The sequence below is a fragment of the Nuphar pumila genome, chromosome 4 (genome assembly GCF_984573655.1).
Source record: "Nuphar pumila chromosome 4, dmNupPumi1.hap1.1, whole genome shotgun sequence".
NCBI lineage: Eukaryota > Viridiplantae > Streptophyta > Magnoliopsida > Nymphaeales > Nymphaeaceae > Nuphar > Nuphar pumila.
The window spans coordinates 6,817,414-6,838,728 of record NC_143252.1 but is presented as its reverse complement, the minus strand read 5'-3'; the positions used below and the strand labels follow the sequence as shown (position 1 = coordinate 6,838,728).

The following is a 21,315-nucleotide window of genomic DNA, read 5'->3' as shown; positions in this document are numbered from 1 at the left end:
TGAAGAACGACATTTAACAGCCATGGGCAATTGACGCTAACGTGAGGGCTCAGGCTGGCTTGTAGGAGGTAGATCTGATGTTGGGTGAGTCAGCTTGCCACTAGAGAGAAGGTCTATTGAAAAATACAAATGGTTTTTCCTTGGCTTTTCGCTGATCGATGACTGAGTTGGAAATTTCTAGTTTTTCCTGCCTCTAGGTCCTTGGCTTGAAGCTTATGAGTTCTGGATATTTAGAGAAATGACTGGAGTTGGTTAGATATCTAGGAGTCAAAATGAATGTGAGGTTCCATGTAGTATTCAAGTTTGAAAGTAATTCTTTGTGAGATGAGACATGTGACATACATAGAGTTGAAAGAGGTGTCAAGTAAGGTGTGTTTGTGCAATGAGCCAGGAGATTGACACAAAAATTGAAAAAAGTAGTCTAAGGTGTTTGAGGGGGTTCCTAAATCCATGTTATGAAGGCCTAGGACATTACTACGAGTTTTTCTAAGGAAGGTAGAGTCAAGTAGGAGGAGATATGGCCACCTCCAAGAAGCCTGTATTGGCAATAGAAAGCTCTTCAAGTAGCCTTCAATTGGAGTCTCGTCTTTAGAAATGGTAGTTCAAGTTTTCAAATTACCAATGCCAAATTTGATGGGAAAAACTATGAGGGATGGACAAAATTTTTGTTGGTGTGAAAAAAAAAACTGAAGTTCTCAATGAAGGAGCAAAGAGGCCCGACAAAGGTGATCCTAATTATTCCGATTGGGAACGTAGACGACTTTTTGGTCATGGCATAGCTCCTTTAATCAATGTAAGCCTCAATAGGAGAAACATTCATGAGTTTTGAGACCACAAAGGAGGTTTTTAATGCTGTTTATGTAACATATTCAAAGAGCATTAATGTGGCTAAGAAGGATGAATGAATAGGATTAGAAGATGTAAACAAGGTGGTCAACCGCTAAATGAGTATTATAATGAGTTTCAGAAACTATGTGATGGCTCAGATAGAGTAAAATTTTCCAATCCCAATCGAGCTAATTGAGCCTGATGGCCTATAATGAGCCTAGTGTAGAGACATTGACTCTCCTAAGTGACTACAAGCTCTGTTTGGAAACTGGTAGTTGGATGGAAATTATGTATTTGAAAAAGTGGCAGCTGCCAAATCCTGGATTTGTCATAGCAATTCCATTCTTTAGTCTAAATACAAAGGAGAGAGGACCTCACTTGCCATCCCAAATCCATAAACACCCATCCCAGCTACCAATTTCCAAAAGTCCAGCACCAAGATAGTTTGACCAAGATTTTACCAATTGCATTAACTCCCATCCCAACTACTGTAATGGAATAATGCAAAAGTAAATAAATGTCACTTATGGACTTACAAGAACACAAACAACCAAAAAGAACACTTGATCAAGCCACACTACCCACACAAGGGTCAAACAAATGTTCTTGTATTGAATGAAATGCTTTAAATGCATTGAAATGTACATGGGCTTGAAGCCCTATTTATAATGCATTGTTGGGCTGCTCCCAACGGTCACATTTGCAACAGCTAGTTCGAGCTATCCACATCACATCATTACATAAAAATAAAAAGAAATAAAAATACACAGTCAGCCCCTAATGTGCTGATGCATATTATAATGTAAAATGACCGGAATACCCTTGATGGGTATTTCAATATATATATATATATATATTAGAGGACTAATCTTAACACTCCCCTCAAACTCACGCTGTAACAACCGAGAGTTTGCTAAGTAGGAAGTGAAACCTAGGGGACAGTAGCACTTTAGTGAAGAATATGCCAGTTGATACTCAGATGGAATATAAGGCAACGTGATGGTCTTCTTTACAAATGTAGTGGCAATCCATTTTAATGTGTTTGGTCCTTTCATGAAATGTATGATTTCTTGAAATGTATAATGCGCTCTTGTTGCCACAACATAATCTTGAGGCTTCTGCAATGTGAACTCCCAAATCGTCTAATAAATGTCTTAACCATACTAACTCAGATGAGGTTGTTGCCATGGCACGACTGCTTCAGTGGAAGAAAGCGACACCTTCTGCTGCTTCTTGCATTGCCATGAAATTAGAGAATCACCTAAAAAAACATAGGAGCCAGTGGTTGAGCGTTTATCATTCACATCTCTCCAGTCAAAATCAAAATATGCAATAACTTCTAATGAGGAAGATGATGAAATAAATAATCCATAATTAATAGAATTTTTATTATATCTAATAATTTTATTACAACATTCATGTACTCTAGTGGGAGCATGCTGAAATTGACTAACAAAATAAATAGCTTGAGAAATATGAGGACGAGTAATAGAGAGGTAAGACAAAGCTCCAATCATTTGTCTATATGGAATTAGATCCTTCAAAGGTTATCCATCATCTTCATTTTTGCATTTATGACCTCTAAAGTATAACTCGTTTTTCATCTAAGAGTCCTGACCATTCTATGATCTTTGCTGCATACTTAGTCTGCGACAAAAAATAACCACGAGATGATTTAGTCACTTCTATTCCAAGAAAATATCGTAAAAAACCAAGATCTGTTATATCAAAGTTATCTTTGAGCATATCTTTGATATGATTAACTCTGTCCTTGTCACCTCCTGTGATAATCATATCATCAACGTAAAGAAATATATTACCATTCCTGCATTAGAAGACTTAACAAATAATGCAGTGTCAATATAACAAGATTTAAAGTGAAGTTGTGTCATCACACTACTGAATTGATCATACCAAGCCTTGGGGGCTTGTTTTAAACCATACAATGTTTTTCGTAACTTAAGATTTTTTTCATGTGCTAAACTTAAACCTGGTGGAGGATCCATGTAAACTTTCTCATTGAGATTACCACTCAAAAAAGTATTTTTTACATCTATTTGAAAGATTGGCCTTTTTTTAATTGATGATATAGAAATAAGGGTTCTAACAGTGGTTATTCAAGCGACTGGAGTAAATGTCTCGTCATAGTCTATCTCATATTCTTGATTGTATCGTTTGGCTACTAACCTAGCTTTATATATTTCTAATGTCCCATCACTTTTAGTTTTTATCTTATAGACCCATCTACGTTATATACTTTCCTTCATTTAGGTAATGTTTGAATTTCTCAAGTTTTTGTCTTTTCTAAAGCTTCTAATTCATCATTCATCGCCTTAATTCATTTTTGATGATTTTAGCATCATGGTAAGATGTTGGTTCTACGTATGCGTGTATAGCCATTAGACAAGATCTATACCTAAGTTCAAAAACATCATAGGATACGAATCTACTAGGATCCTTTGAAATTCTCATGGATTTTCTAACACTAGGAGAATCTATATCTTGATTTTGGGAATCTATATCTTGATTTTGAGAATATTTTTTTAAAGCACATGGTGGATGGTCTTCGGTACGACGAGTATAGGTTTGAATTTCATTATGAGATAGGTGTATACCATCAAGACCCTCATTCACATTCTCATGTGCATCATGAGTGTCTTCGTTGTCACTCTCATGCACATCATGAAGAAATGAATAGTCACAATGCTCTTGGATTTTCTCTTTACCAAACTCATTTTTGTTTTCAAGAAAGGTAGCATTTCTTGAAACATATAATTTGTTCCTTTTAGTGTCATAACATCTATATCCATTTTGATTTTCGGCATAGCCTAGAAAAACACATAATTGTTTTTGGAAAAAAAGTTTGTCATTTTGGTTGGTGAAGACAAAACATTTACAACCAAAGGCTCTCAACCTTTTATAATGATGTTTTAAATAATTTTTCAATAAGAGAAAATGTTTTCAATGTTTTTTGAAAGCATTTTATTTATCAAATAAACCGCTGTAAGAGCAGCTTTGACCCAAAACATTTTTGGAACATTTCTTGATATAAGAAGTGTTTTAGTGGTCTGAACAATATGTCTATGCTTCCTTATACTAGTCTATTTTGTTGAAGAGTATAAGGACAATATTTTTGATGAATAATCCCATGTAAGTCAAGATAATTTTTGAACTCTTTTGACACAAATTCTCCTCCAGAATCAGTTCTAAATATTTTAATATTAGTCCTAAATTGAGTCTTTTTATAACAATGAAATTTTTCAAAACAATCAATTACTTTAGATTTGTGTTTGAGAAAATATATCGAAGAGTGTCTACTATAATCATCCACAAACACAACATAATAAGATACTCCTTTGGATACAACCGGAGTTGGTCCCTTTATATCCGAAAGTACCAACCCAAATGAATTTTTGGATATAAAATGTCTAGGCCCAAAGGGTAAAGATTTCATTTTTACCAAGGATGCAATCTTTACAAACAAAATCTCTTTCTTTATAACTTGTAAGAAATGAAAACAAATGTAATTTGGACATACTAGGATGTTTTAGGCTTTTGTGACAATTTTCTATCTTTCTTTTCCACAAAATTACAAAATGTATGTTTTGATAACTCAAGATTGTCCATAACATAGAGATCTCAATTTTTATGGCCTCGCCCAGTCGGTTTTCCTGACTGGAGATCCTGTATTGAACAATCATTAGATGAAAACAACATTTTACATCCATGATCCACAATTTAAGAAACATATAAGAGGTTTAAATTTAATTTTGGTACTACTCTAATATTTGGTATAAAGAAAGTTTGTTGTTTTTTAAAAACCCTAAAACTTTTAATTTTTAAGAAAGTTTCATTGACGGTTGAAACATAAGAATTATTTGAGTTAGTATGACATTCGGATAATATGGACTCGTTTGAAGTCATATGGAATGAAGCACCGGAATCAAGGATCCAAGAAGTGTTGCTAGGGTCATTACTTGTGGACACAACCACCCCCGAGAAGGAAGAAGCTTGATTTTTTAATATTGGTTGTAGTGCCTTCATGAGTTGCACCAAAGATAATGAGCCAATGCATTTGGAGTCGTCTACATCATTTCTTTCAAAGGATGGTCTCATCGAAGCCATGTTTTACAATAAAGAGAGAAAGAGAGAAAGAGAGAAAGAGAGAAAAGAAGATAGCCAAAGATTTGTTGAGGATCTCTTTGATAGTGCACTTCTCGATGCAACAATCCCACAAATTGATGCTCCACCAATCTCAGGATCCTCCTCTTAGCTTTTTCCGAATTGATAACAACTCAAGAGCATCAAAGCTTTGATACCATGTACATGGAATAACACAAAAGTAAATAAATGTCACTTATGGACTTACAAGAACACAAACAACAAAAAAGAACACTTGATTAAGCGACACTACCTACACAAGGGTCACGGATGAGCTCCCGAGCTTAAACGGGTTGAGCCCGAGCTAGCTCAGCTCATTGTTCAGTCCTAATCAACACACTAGAGATCAATGTTAGAATATAGTACTGCATACAATACGTCCAAGCAATCTTAGACAAGAAAAATATATGAAAGAATAAGAGCTTACACATCTTAAGAAGAGGATAGAAGAGTTGGAATTGAGAGAGGTTGAACAAGGACACTCCATCCACGATTTCTTTCATTTCATATTAAGCACAACAAAGTACTGATGCATTCACACAACTAGCTTCCTATGGATGGGTCTTTGATCCAAGTATGACTGATCATAAATCGAGTATGAATGTCTATTTATTAATGCGTCTATTCGAAGTAGGAACTTAAGATTGATTGATGGATTTCTGTTTTCTATTCTTGGTGTTCACATTTATTGCTTTCTTCTTCATTCAGTTATCCACACTCCAAACTGTCTGGTTAATCTTTTGTCAGTGAGCTCCATTACTAAAAGCTCAATTGTTTGGTAACTTTTTTTCACTTTTGTTGTGTGTTCTAGGACTTGAAGACGGAGAGCCATTGGTCATGGGCATGAGGATAAACGGCTATATTACCTCAAGAATGATGTTGAGTACCCATTAATTGTCATTTGAGTTAGAATGCCGTGTTGTTGCATCTAAGACTGAGGCATTTGCCTGTCAAAGATGAAAATTTTGTACCTCGATGTACTCAAGTTTAAGATTGTCATGCCATACAGTAATGCTTGTCGAAATGCGGAACTGTGTATAACCTCCTTTCCTAGTAGTTAGACTAAAGTTTTGCTCTTTTTGAGTTAATCTATTTGGTGTATGGGACCTTGGCCTTATGGTGTCTATTGTAACGAAAGTCTTCAAGGGAGCAATATCACAAGGCCAATGCACAACAACTGCTAAGGGCTTGTTTGATGGCTCGTCCAAGATTAAATAGAATGAACAAACATAATTGACAGAACTCATATTCTGTAACAATTGTACTAAGGCCAATGTTTGTTTCGATTGTTGAAGAAGTTGTGCTCCTTGTGTCCAACGTTTGTTTTACGTAGTGTGCAGACCACATGAACACACGAATAATGGGTCGGATAACTTCGTTTGGGATCGTATGACTCAATCTGCCCGTCCATATGAATGTTTTAATGAACATATTTTACCCCATTATATAAATCTTGGATTGGATCTAAAAACTAAAAAATATTCATAATTTGAGTAATTTGAGAAAAAATAAGAATTGATATTTTTTTGATATATAAATGATTTAATAAATGTCATATTATATCTAATTATGAAAGTTTATCATAAAAATATCAAACCCTAAAATCAAATTAGCTATAAAAATCAAATTATCAAACCCTATTAAATCATAAAACCTTGAAATGCAAGAAAATAAATCATAAATAAACCAAAAACCCTAAGCTATAAGAAAATTAAACCATAAAATTAAATAAAAAAAGCCTTAATTCAAACCCTAATCAAAGAAAAAAACCCAGCCCTAATCAAATACAAGAAAAGTCCTAATCAAATTAACTATAAAAATCCTTAATTAAAAAAATTTGATTCAAAGCGCTAATCATAGAAAATCAAGAAAAATGTATGAAAATTTTCTAAAGCTTGACCTACCGACTTTTTTCGGAAAGGCTGACCCGAAAATGGCTAAGAACTGGATTGAAGAAACTGAACGGGCCTTTCGTGTACTGCCTTTATCTGAGGATAGGTAGACTGACTTCGGCACTTATTGACTGAAAGGTGATAAAAGGAAATGGTGAGACATAGTTCAAGAAGTTAATTTTGTCGGGATGGATCTTATTCCCTAGGGAGTATTCCAGGAGGCATTCCTGAAGACATATTTTCCTCAGCATGCTCGTGATCGAAAACCACAAGAATTCCTTTAGCTGACAGAAGGAAACATGAACCTGGTGGACTACACCACCAAGTTCCGGACCTTGGAGAGATATTGCATGAACTTGTTTGCCAACGACAAGGCGAAGGCGACCAAGTATGTTGGTGGGCTCAAGGACGATTTGAGATATCAAGTGATGACTAGTCGACCATCGACCTTCCACGATGTCATTGAAGCTGCCACTACATTGAATAAAGAGTGAGAAAGGTCAAGGAAGGATCAAAATAGGTCCTCGAGTAAAGGGTGGATGCCACAAGCAGCCATACCAAGGTGGTAGGAGGCATCAACCACTCTCAAAGAAGTAGAAGCAGACGGGGGAGATCGTCCACAACAGAACCAAAATTAGAATCGAGTGTGCCAAAAATGCAATCGTTTTCGCAACGGGCAACCTTGCCATAGAGATACGGGTGCATGTCTGTACTGTGGGAAGATGGGCCATTATGCCCGCCAATGTCATAAAAAGACAGTAGATATACAAAGGCGAGCAAATGGAGGGGGACAACCACAATAATAACCACCTCAGCAGCAGCAACATCAACAACAGAACATCCAGAGAAGGGTGTCGGGACCCGTGTATGCCACCACTGCCGAGAATCTGGAGAAGGGTAACCTGGTGCAAGGTATGGTATTGGTTGATGGTCATGCTGCACTTTTTTTTTTTCTGTGGTGCCACACATTCTTTTATTTCTATAACTCTGCTAAACAATTGGGTGTGAGCATTGAACCATTAAAACATGTATTAGATGTGTATAACCCTGTCGGATATAACTCCATTTGTGTAAATTATATACCAGACATAGAAATATCTTTGGACGGGCCAAGTTTATCTGTTGACCTAATCCTACTCGATATGACTGAGTATGATGTCATATTGGGCATGGATTGGTTGTATAAATATTACGCCAACGTTCTATGTCGTCAAGGGAAAGTAGTGCTATCTTGACCTGGATTGTCGAAAATAGAATTCAGGCTCTCAAGACCTGTTGTGAATGATTGGGTAATTTCAACGTTGAAGGCTCAGAAATACATGCGACAAGGATGCCAAGCTTTTCTAGTTAATGTGTCCTTGATAGAACCAAAGGTCACACCAATTGATGAACTTGAGGTAGTTCGTGAATTTTCTTCCGTGTTCTCGGAAGAACTGCCTGGGCTTACGCCAATATGTTCAAACCTGCATTCATGTGGTTATAGGATTATGCATTCCGATTATATGTTTTGGATTGGTTATGCATGCTTATGCATTCAAATATCATGTTGCAAATGTGCATCTCATATGCATGGCATTCTGAAGTCTGTTTTGATATTTGTATAAATATGATCATATGCGTGTTTGGGTGTCTATATATGAAATTGATCATGATAATGTGTGTTGCAAGCATTTGATCGCATGCATATGCAATTGGCTTTATGTGCATTCATGTTGTGTGATTGAATGTGCATTGTAGACATGTTCACTAAAATTTTGCAAAAAAATGCATAAATCATTTTGAAATGCTTTTATGGTAAGATGTGAACCCCTGCGGGCCGTGTGGGCCAGGAGCATGTGTTGCTCCAATGTTGTTGATTTTAATTTATGCATTGCAAAATTTATTTCTGAAATTTTTTTATTTTTAAAAATTAATTGCACTATTAAGTTATGTGGGCCATGGCCTGAAATTGGTTTTGCATGTTGATTTGCAAAACAGTTCTTGTGTGAAAAACCTGAATTTGTTTTAAAAGGGTAAAAGAGACTAAACAATGTAATTAATCTCTTTCTTGATATCCTTTTTATAGCGTGAGAATCTTGGATGGTGGTTTGGGAGAAACTGTGAGGATACTAAAACTCCGTGTACGATTGTGCCCTTGAACCCGATATGGTGGTTCACCTCTTGGCTACGTTTTTAGGGAGATTTCAGTCACTTTGCCTGAAAGTGGTGGTATTAACTCACCTGTAGTTTTAGTATACAAAGAAAGTGACATCAATGATTGAGGATTTTTATTGATGTCCCGACATTAGGTGAGGATTCCTAATGTTCCGATAGAATGTGAAGATTCCTGATATCGGTCGTGGAACAAGTGTGGAACCCAGTAATAAAATATAAATTGTGTTAAACTATAATTGAAAACTTAACTTGGACTTAGGAATTTGTGTCTGTTTTTAGTATCTGCGGGTTTAAAAAAAAGTGGAAATTAAAATTTGTGTGCATTTAATAGGAACATGCATACAAAAACAACTTTGATAAATAACTTGATAAATTATTCATGCATGTGCATTGAATCATGCATATTTACTATTCAACATTAGTTTATGCATTCATGCTTATTCTGTTTCGCATGATGATTGTTATTGCATGATATTTGTTTAAATGTTTTAATGGTAAGTTGATCATAGAAATTGTTATTGTGATATTCGTCTGAAATTATGCATGAATTTGATTAATGTTATTTTCTTACTGTTTGGATTTTTAGAAGAATTTGTACAAAGAACTTTGGTTCTTACCCGTTTTAAAGAAAAACTGTTTTACAGGTTCGGGTGCTCAGTGATAGTTTGTCTTGCTAGTTGGATACTGCGAGCCTTGCGTGACTAGTTCTGGGTTCTTTGACAAAGTGTCTCCTTTTTAATAGGCGATTTTTTTGTCTTAGTCTATTTGACATTTGTTATTGATTAATAAAGTTGATTATTCTTCGTTGATTCAATGCACTGTCTATTGTGGTTTGGTATATATTAAATCTGTGAAACCCAGGTTCTTGGGTTTGTTTCTGCAATTATTTTAAAAAAAAAGATCACTATTTTGAGGAGGATTAGTTGGGGTTGTTAGTATGAAATAGATTATGATGAAACTTTTACTCTAATAACTAGGATGATTTTTGTTAGAACCCTTATAGTTGTAGCTCCCATTAGATGTTGACCTATTTATTAAATGGATGTCAAGAATGTCTTCTTCAATGGTGAATTGAAGGAAGAAGTTTATATGGATCCACTACTTAGATATAAGGTTCGTGTTGGAAATGTGCTTTGCTTAAGGAGAACCTTTTATGATCTGAAACATGCGCTTAAAGTCTGGTATGATCGTGTTAGTTCTGTTATGGTTAAATTAGGTTTTACTTCATGTTATACTGACATTGCTATGCTTATTAAGAGATATGATGCATATGTTTTTTTTTTCTCTATGTTGACGACATGATCATCACTAGAGGAGACATAAAAGGAGTTAGTTTTGTTAATAATGTTTTAAACAAAGCTTTGAAATGACAAATTTAGGTTTTCTTAAATACTTTTTAGGGATTGAGGTTGCATATTCTGCTTGTGGCTATTTTCTAACTCAATTCAAGTTTGCTTCTGACATCATACACAGATCTGAAATTACAAATTTGAAAAGAGTGCACACTCGTGAAGTGATAAATGCAAAAATGAAGATAGATGATGACACACCTTTGAATGATTTTACTCCTTACTACCAAATGATTGGGGCTGTCATATATTTGACCATCACCAGACCTGATATTTCACATCTTGTCCATATAGCCAGTCAATTCCAACATTCCCCTACCACCTTGCACATGAGTGTTGTTATGCATATCATTAGATATTTACAAAATTCTGGTGACAAAGACAGAAAGAGGCACACCACGAACACACGAGCTAGAAGAACTTTAGAACACGAACCCTCATGCAGAAGCCTCACAAGCACTTGAATCTTTCAACAATGAGAGGCTCCCACGATCTAAGAACCAAATGACTCTGATACCATGTAATGAAATATTCTTCAGGGAGCAAGAGCACAAGGCTACTAAGGCCAATACACAACAGCCACTAAAGGGCCAATAGCACACTCACAAAGCCACTAAGGGCACTCACAATCACATAAAAAATAACAATTTTATTAATAATGGTATACATAATACATGCATGTTACAAAGGGGCTTTGCCCCTAGATATACACACACACTAGAGAGGGAGTGTAACGCCCCAGAAGTTCAACTTGAGAGAAAAGGATTTGAGTAAAATTACCTTCGAAAATCAGAGTTTGCAGCAAAGATTTTTAAAGATGCCAAAGGTTTTAAATAAAAGCACAAGTCGATTCTTCTGAGTACGTTAGCAAAAAGACCCAGCGCAAACACAAACCCATTTCCTAAGCCAAAATAGTGAGCAAACGATAGAAAAGAGTTTATTCATAAAAAGGGTTTAGTTTGTACAAAGCAGAAGGGTATCAACCCAAAACAACAAAAAGTACAAAACCAAATAACCAGCGTGTCGGCGAGAGAGGCGAGACTTTGACCACGTAGCATTTGCACTGCCGCCAGTAAGAAGAGCTACCTGTTACCTACACCCATAAAAATGGGGTCAGTCCTGAAAATTGGTAGGTACGCAGAAGGAATAAGATGAACTAATCTAAAGCATGCTCAAATATAAGCAAATAGAAACTGATACAACATATGCAGGTGAACAGCAAAGCTAACCAAGATATCATGAGCTCAAGCAAGCTAGTATTACCGTTATAACAATCTAACTGTAAGCAATCACAACCAGACTTATCATGCATACCTTCTAACTATTACAAATAACAACTGATAGCAAAGTAAAAGCATGCAGTCCGAGGAAAGAACAAACAACAGCTGTGAGCATGTCATACTGTGATCCGATTATTATCTGGACATTGTGGGTACGCAGAATGTATAAAACATAGAAACAACCGAGATTCGTTCGGGGGTTCATTATGCTATGTATTTTATTATACTCCGAAGGACTGACTTAGTCCTCTCTTAAGGGAACGGCCAGTGGTCGAGAGAGTAAGTCCCCAAAGGCTAAAGAGGGCCTAAGAATGCATCCAATTTCTGCAGAAGTGTCGGGCGACTACCACCTAGGATACTTATGGTAATGCCATTTCCCTACCTCAAATGACTGGGAAAGCCAGATCTTTGCCCGAAATAGCCATGAATGGTCTGTCCACCGGAGGTTTTGTACCATCCATCCTCTCTCTTGATGAACCAGCCTGAACAAGTACGATGAAGGATTTTTCATCATCATCGCCTTGCTCTATATGCCCTGGTCTATTCGACCCACTCGAGCATCTTGCCTATGAAGGCGCATGATTACCATTTAGTGAGATATCCAAATTATGATATTTTGCAGAACATGAGGCCTATTCACTTCGTGATACGCATCATAGCATCGCATAGCACTGCCAAAAGATGCGGCTAGGTTTATAGCCACAAGCCACCAGAAAACACTCAAAACGAGCTCAAATGCTGACAACAATTTTTAGAGGTACCTGCTGTTAAAATGTACCTCATATATATATATATATATGTATATATAAATATATATATATATATATATATTACATCAATACCCGATAGGGGTATTTTTATAATTTTACATAGTTGTTTTAGCAAACAACTATTTTGTTTAAATGTAAATTTCTTTATTTATTTTTTTGTTTTTTTTTTGTATTTTTTAGAACCAAAGAGGGGCTCCAACCATAGAGTCATTGGAGCCCCCAACGGTCACAAATGTGACCGTTGGGGGCTCCCAACGACTCCATGGGAGCCCTCTTTTGACTCTCCTTTTGAGGCCCTTTGGCCCTCCTTTTTCCTCCTCTCCCTCTTGTATAAATAGGGGTGAACCCCTTGTGTATTTTCATTCTTGAGAGCTTTCTCTCTTCTCAATAAGAGGCTTTTTATATTGTTGCCTTCTTAAAGACTTGTGCTTGTATTGTCCCTTTGTGGACTTGTGATATTGTCTCTTTTATTCATTGTTGTAAGTGCTTGTATGCACTCTTTATATTTCCGCAATATCTCATTATATGGTATCAGAGCCACTCGATTCTTGAAGGAAAGGTGTGGTTCGTGTATCTCATATTTAGTGGATATCTTCTCACTTCTTGGCAACATCATGGAGGCAAAGATTGACCTATCTTTCAAGCTCAATGGAAAGAATTATATGATGTGGGCATCGGCAATGAAAAATAATCTCAAAGGAAAGAAGCTTTGGGGTTTTGTCATGGGTACCGTTCCGGAACCTAAGCTTATGCTCACAAAGGACGAAGAAGGTCAAGAAAAGGCTCTTGAAGGAGATGCTCGCCTCAAGGCCATTGAAAATCATAAAAAAGAAGTGGAAGATTGGGAAAACAATCATGCAAAAATCCTTGCGTGGTTTATGAATAATGTGGAACTTAAGGTATGTGCTAATATAGCTAAATTTCGTAGAGCCAATGAGGCTTGGTCATTTATGAAGGGTATGTATACCCAAAAGGATCTTGCGAGAGCATACTTCTTGCAAGAAAAGATTAGAACCACCAAGCAAGGTGATTCTAGCATTCAAGACTATTATAGTGCCCTAAACCCACTATGGGATGAATTGGCTCTTTTGGAGCCAAAATGGGTTTCTATGGAAGATATTGATTTAAGGCAAAAACAAATGAAACAAGAGCGATTGTTTCAATTCCTTTTTGGGCTACGTCCCGAATTTGAGCAAGTGAGATCCTCACTTCTCCAGAGATCTATTTTTTCTCCTATTGAGGATGCTATTGCCGAAATCACTCAAGAGGAGACAAGGCTTGGCATGAGTAAGCATGTTGGTGAAGTCCTTGCCGTTTCAAAACCGGGTAACAATGTTAGAACCTATAAACCTTCTCATTTTGGAAAACAAGGAAACTACAATGGAGGAAGAAAAATGATTGTTTGTCATTATTGCAATGAGCCGGGTCACATTAAACCCGCTTGTCCAAAGCTTATTGGAACCTTCAAGCCTAAGGTGGCCTCTCTTGAAGAAACCAACACCAAAGAAGATGAAGGCAAGAACAATGACATCAAAGAAACTCTTGGACAAATATCTATGGCTCTCCAACAAATACTAAAAGTTTCTTCCTCCACATCGGGTGCGGCTATTGCCTCGACATCATCACCCAGTACGTATTCTTGGATCCTTGACTCCGGAGCTTCTTTTCATATGACCCCTCATGAAAATGCACTTATTGATGTTTGCACCAATTCAAAGGACTCTTGTGTCTCTACGGCCGATGGAACATTTTTAAAAATTTCAAGTATTGGCTCTTTTAAAGATTCTCAAAATTTTTGTATTCCAAAAGTAAGAGTTGTTCCCAAACTAAATTTAAACCTATTTTCGGTTTCTCAAATTGCCGACCATGGATGTGAAATATCTTTCTCATCTAATGGTTGCTTTGTGCAGGATCTCCGGTCCGGGAAGCGGATTGGGCAAGGCCATAGAAAGGGAGACCTCTATTATATGGACCATCTTGATCTCCCTACAAATTATTTTTGTTCTTATGTCCAAGAAAAAAACATGGAAATTTGGCATAAAAGACTTGGTCATCCAAGTTATTCCAAAATGTATCTCTTTCCTTTTGGAAACAAATTTTGTAAGGAAAAAGAAATTAATTGCAAAGATTGCATTTTTGGAAAAATGAAGTCTATTCCTTTTCCAACTAGATCTTTTTTCTCATCAAGGCCTTTTGAATTGGTGCATTCGGATGTTTGGGGTCCTTCTCCGGTTATGTCTAAAGGGGGCTATTCATATTATGTTACGTTTATTGATGACTTTACTCGGTATGTTTGAATTTATTTTCTTAGTCATAAATCGGAAGTATTTACTTTCTTTAAAGATTTTCATAAAAAGGTTCAAAATCAATTTCAAAATAACATATCTATTTTAAGATCCTCGCCGACCCCAATTGTTTTGGGATGAAGGCGTAGTTGTTGTTCTGTTGTATATCTATTTTAAGATCCGATTCCGGTGGCGAATGCTTATCTCACGAATTCCAAAACTATTTAACCCAAAATGGCATTTGCCATAAAAAATCATGTCCTAGGACTCCCCAACGAAATGGCCTAGCGAAAAGGAAACATAGGCACATTATAGAAACCGCTAAAACATTACTTGTTTCTAGAAATATTCCAAAGAAGTTTTGGGCCGAAGCCGTTCTAAGCTCAACCTATCTAATCAATAGAATGCCCTCTTCTAAGTTAAAAAATGCTTCTCCCTATGAAAAACTCTTTAAATTTTCACCCGATTTCAATCGTCTTCGTATTTTTGGTTGCAAATGTTTTGTCCTATTACATAAAAGAGATAAGTTATCTCCAAAAGCAATTGAATGTGTGTTTCTAGGATACGGTGAAAATAAAAAAGGGTATAGATGTTATGATTTTAAGAATGATAAACTATATATTTCAAAAGATGTAACATTTCTAGAAGAAGAGAACGGTTTTGATAAAATAGAAGAAACAAATGAAATTGATTATATATTCTTATATGATCTTATTGATGACATACAAGAAGATTTTCTTGAAAACATAGACGATACACGTGAGGTATCCCATCTTGACATAACACCCTCAAATGATAGTGATTCAAATATAAATGTTCATGATAGTGATACCAATATAAATGTTTACTCAAGAAGAAATCAAGAAAAACCTATTAGTGCCCTCGAAAAATACTCTCAAATTTCTAAATCCACTGAGGAACCACAAGTTAGACATTCTTCTAGAATTTCAATACCCCCAAATAGGTTTGTATCCTATGATTCCTTAACCCCCAACTATCGGGCGTGCTTAATAACCGTACATTCTTATTTTGAACCGGCTCACTATAATCAAGCTAAATCTATATCACATTGGGTTGAAGCAATGCAAGTTGAACTAAATGCTTTAAAAAAGGCCAATACTTGGGAAATAGTTAATCTACCCTCACACAAAAAACCTATTGGTTGTCGCTGGGTCTTCAAAGTTAAAACTAAGAGCGATGGCTCTTTAGAACGATATAAAGCTAGATTAGTCGCTAAGGGATACTCCCAAGAATATGGCATTGATTATGAAGAAACATTCGCTCTCGTAGCTAGAATGACCAGTGTCAGGACCTTAATAGCTGTCGCATTAACCAAAAAATGGCCTATTTATCAGCTTGACGTAAAAAATGTGTTTTTAAATGGAAGTTTAAGTGAAGAAGTTTACATGAATCCGCCACCCGGAATTAATATTAAGCAAGGTCAAACACTTCGGCTTTTAAAGGCATTATATGGTCTTAAACAAGCTTTTAAGGCTTGGTATGATCGTTTCAGTGATATCATGATAAAGTTAGGATTTCATTCTTGTTATACTGACACTGTTCTTTTTGTTAAAAATGCAGGTACGAGTATCGTAATATTGTTACTTTATGTTGATGACATGATTATCACTGGGAATGATCAAAATAGTATTATTGATGTTAAAAATATGTTAAAAAATAATTTTGATATGTCTGATTTAGGTTTTCTTAAATATTTTCTTGGAATTGAAGTTGCATATTCTTCTCGAGGATATATTTTGTCACAGATGAAGCTTGCTGCAGATATATGTTCTAAGTCTGGGATTTCTGATGACAAGAAAATAGAGACTCCCGAGCTTATTAATGCCAAATTACGGTTGGAGGATGGGGTTCTTCTGGAAGATCCCACGCCTTACAGACAACTCATTGGGTCTCTTACCTATTTAACCATCACCAGACCAGATATCTCCCATGCGGTTCACTCTGTTAGCCAATTTCAGCATGCTCCTACCACTGTGCATATGAGTGTTGTTCTCCGAATCATCCGCTACATTTGGAATACCATCAATAAAGGGTTTTTTCTATCCTCCTCTTCTTCCTTAAATCTTCTTCCTTATACTGATGTCGATTGGGGAGGTAATCCCAATGATCGAGTCTCAACTACTGGTTTTTGTGTCTTTTTATGGGACTCTTTGATTGCCTGGCGATGCAAGAAGCAGCAGAAAGTTTCACTATCATCCATTGAAACTGAGTATCGGGCTATGGCAACCACGACAATGGAACTTGTATGGCCTCGCAGTCTGCTTAAAGACATGGGGGTTGATCTTACCGAAGCCTCAAAATTATGTTGCGACAACAAGAGTGCCATCTACATTGCGAGCAATCATACCTTCCATGAGCGTACAAAGCATATCGAAATGGACTGCCACTATGTTCGTGACGAATTCTTACGAGGAACTATTGCTCTACCATATGTCACTTCAGAATATCAGTTGGCGGACTTCTTCACTAAAGCTCTTCCGGCTCCCAGCTTCATGTTTCTTCTTGTCCAACTTTCCGTCTTTTCCCCGTAAAGTTTGAGGGGGAGTGTTAAAATGTACCTTATATATATATATTACATCAATACCATATAGGGGTATTTTTGTAATTTTATATAGTTGTTTTAGCAAACAACTATTTTGTTTAAATGTAAATTTCTTTATTTTTTTTTGTTTTTATTTTTGTATTTTTTAGAACCAAAGAGGGGCTCCAACCATAGAGTCATTGGAGCCCCCAACGGTCACAAATGTGACCGTTGGGGGCTCCCAACAACTCCATGGGAACCCTTTTTTTACTCTCTTTTTGAGGCCCTTTGGCCCTCCTTTTTCCTCCTCTCCCTCTTGTATAAATAGGGGTGAACCCCTTGTGTATTTTCATTCTTGAGAGCTTTCTCTTTTCTCAATAAGAGGCTTTTTATATTGTTACCTTCTTAAAGGCTTGTGCTTGTATTGTCCCTTTGTGGACTTGTGATATTGTCTCTTTTATTCATTGTTGTAAGTGCTTGTATGCACTCTTTATATTTCCGCAACATCTCATTACACCTGCATGGTAGAGCAATAGCATAATCGTAATCTACATGACGCAAGCAAGAAGTGAGTCAGTAAAAAGCATAAGCAAGCAGGGCAACAAGTAAGGTGCTGAAACGTAAATATTCAAGGCACATAAAGCGCGGGGCAACAGAAAGTAAAGTGCTGGAACGTAAATAGCCAAGGCGCATAAAGCGCGGGGCAACAGAAAGTAAAGTGCTGAAAGGTAAACAGGACAAGGATCGCGAAACCGCATCCTTGAGTTTAAAAGACAGAAAGTAAAGCCTAGGCACGTATAGCGCGGCGGCAGCAGAAAGTAAAGTGCTGAAAAGTAAATAGGACAAGGATCGCGAAACTGCGTCCTTGAGTTAAAGAACAGAAAAGAAAGTCTGGGCACATATAGCGCGGCAGCAAAAGAAAGTAAAGTGTTAAAAAGTAAATAGGACAAAGATCGCGAAACCGCGTCCTTGAGTTAAAGAACGTACATATAGCTTATATATATATATTGTTTAATTATCTTTTCTTTGGTTCAGTTTAGTTCATTCAAAGTCCTTTCGCGCAACTTTCCCCTACCTTGGAGAGTTACGAGTTCCTGAACGCCTGCGGGCGTAAGTGCGAAGAGTCGAGACACGAGTACGCTCCGTCGTGCAACCTGCAAACGCAAAGAGGTTAGCATTGTTAAAATGTACCTATTATATATATGTATATATATATATATATATATATATATATACATTCTGTATATTACATCAATACCCGATAGGGGTATTTTTGTAATTTCACATAGTTGTTTTAGAAAACAACTATTTTTCTTTTTTGAATAAATGTAATTTTTATTTTTATTTTTTTTCAATTCTTTTTTATTCTTTTTGAGGACCTAAAGGGGCTCCAACATAGAAGTCGTTGGAGCCCCCAACGGTCACAAATGTGACCGTTGGGGGCTCCCAACGACTCTATGGGACCCCCCTTTTGCTCTCCTTTTGAGGCCCTTTGGCCCTCCTTTTTCCTCCTCTTCCTCTTGTATAAATAGGGGTGAACCCCTTGTGTATTCTGATCTTGGAGAGCTTCTCTCTCTTTTCAATAAGAGGCTTTGTATATTGTTGCCTTATTAAAGGCTTGTGTTTGTATTGTCCCTTCATGGACTTGTGATATTTTCTCTTTTATTCATTGTTGTATGTGCTTGTATGCACTCTTTATATTTCCGCAATATCTCATTACATGGTATCAGAGCCACTCGATTCTTGAAGGAAAGGTGTGGTTCGTGTATCTCATATTTTGGTGAACATCTTCTCACTTCTTGGCAACATCATGGAGACAAAGATTGATCTTTCTTTCAAGCTCAATGAAAAGAACTATATGATGTGGGCATCGACAATGGAAAATAATCTCAAAGGAAAGAAGCTTTGGGGTCATGTCATGGGGACCATTCCGGAACCTAAGCTTATGCTCACGAAGATGGAAGAAGATCAAGAAAAGGCTCTTGAGGGAGATGCTCGTCTCAAGGCCATTGAAAATCATCAAAAGGAAGTGGAAGATTGGGAAAGCAATCACGCAAAAATCCTTGCGTGGTTTATGAACAATGTGGAGCTTAAGGTATGTGCTAATATAGCTAAATTTCGTAGAGCCAATGAGGCTTGGTCCTTTATGAGGGGTATGTATACCCAAAAGGATCTTGCAAGAGCATACTTCTTGCAAGAAAAGGTTAGAACCACCAAGCAAGGTGATTCTAGCATTCAAGACTACTATAGTGCCCTAAACCCACTATGGGATGAATTGGCTCTCTTAGAGCCAAAGTGGGTTTCTATGGAAGATGTTGATTTAAGACAAAAACAAATGAAACAAGAGCGATTGTTTCAATTTCTTTTTGGGCTACGTCCCGAATTTGAGCAAGTGAGATCCTCACTTCTCCATAGATCTATTTTTCCTCCTATTGAGGATGCTATTGCCGAAATCACTCAAGAGGAGACAAGGCTTGGCATGAGTAAGCATGTTGATGAAGTCCTTGCTGTATCCAAACCGGGTAACAATGTTAGAACCTATAAGCCTCCTCATCTTGGGAAACAAGGGAACTACAATGGAGGAAGAAAAATTATTGTTTGTCATTATTGCAATGAGCCGGGTCACATTAGACCCGCTTGTCCAAAGCTTATGGGAACCTTCAGGCATAAAGTAGCCTCTCTTGAAGAAACCACCACCAAAGAAGATGAAGGCAAAAACAATGACATTAAAGAAACTCTTGGACAAATATCTATGGCTCTCCAACAAATGCTAAAAGTTTCTTCCTCCACATCGGGTGCGGCCATTGCTTCAACATCATCACCCGGTACGTATTCTTGGATCCTTGATTCCGGAGCTTCTTTTCATATGACTCCTCATGAAAATGCACTTAGTGATGTTTGCATCAATTCAAAGGACTCTTGTGTCTCAACGGCCGATGGAACTTTTTTGAAAATTTCAAGTATTGGCTCTTTTAAAGATTCACAAAATTTTTGTGTTCCAAAAGTAAGAGTTGTTCCCAAATTAAATTTAAACCTTTTTTCGGTTTCTCAAATTGCCGACCATGGATGTGAAATATCTTTCTCATCTAATGGTTGCTTTGTGCATGATCTCTGGTTCGGGAAGCGGATTGGGCAAGGCCATAGAAAGGGAGACCTCTATTATATGGACCATCTTGATCTCCCTACAAACTTTTTTTGTTCTTATGTCCAAGAAAAAAATATGGAAACTTGGCATAAAAGACTTGGTCATCCAAGTTATTCCAAAATGTATCTCTTTCCTTTTGGAAACAAATTTTGTAAGGAAAAAGAAATTAATTGCAAAGATTGCATTTTTGGAAAAATGAAGTCTATTCCTTTTCCAACTAGATCTTTTTTCTCATCAAGGCCTTTTGAATTGGTGCATTCGGATGTTTGGGGTCCTTCTCCGGTTATGTCTAAAGGGGGCTATTCATATTATGTTACGTTTATTGATGACTTTACTCGGTATGTTTGAATTTATTTTCTTAGTCATAAATCGGAAGTATTTACTTTCTTTAAAGATTTTCATAAAAAGGTTCAAAATCAATTTCAAAATAACATATCTATTTTAAGATCCTCGCCGACCCCAATTGTTTTGGGATGAAGGCGTAGTTGTTGTTCTGTTGTATATCTATTTTAAGATCCGATTCCGGTGGCGAATGCTTATCTCACGAATTCCAAAACTATTTAACCCAAAATGGCATTTGCCATAAAAAATCATGTCCTAGGACTCCCCAACGAAATGGCCTAGCGAAAAGGAAACATAGGCACATTATAGAAACCGCTAAAACATTACTTGTTTCTAGAAATATTCCAAAGAAGTTTTGGGCCGAAGCCGTTCTAAGCTCAACCTATCTAATCAATAGAATGCCCTCTTCTAAGTTAAAAAATGCTTCTCCCTATGAAAAACTCTTTAAATTTTCACCCGATTTCAATCGTCTTCGTATTTTTGGTTGCAAATGTTTTGTCCTATTACATAAAAGAGATAAGTTATCTCCAAAAGCAATTGAATGTGTGTTTCTAGGATACGGTGAAA

General features: G+C 36.7%; 1 protein-coding gene across 4 annotated transcripts in view; it reads left to right on the top strand.

The window, feature by feature from the left end:
- The window catches only part of LOC149839202 (uncharacterized), a 109,843-nt gene that overhangs the window by 49,621 nt on the left and 38,907 nt on the right, over positions 1 to 21,315 (top strand). The window lies entirely within an intron of this gene.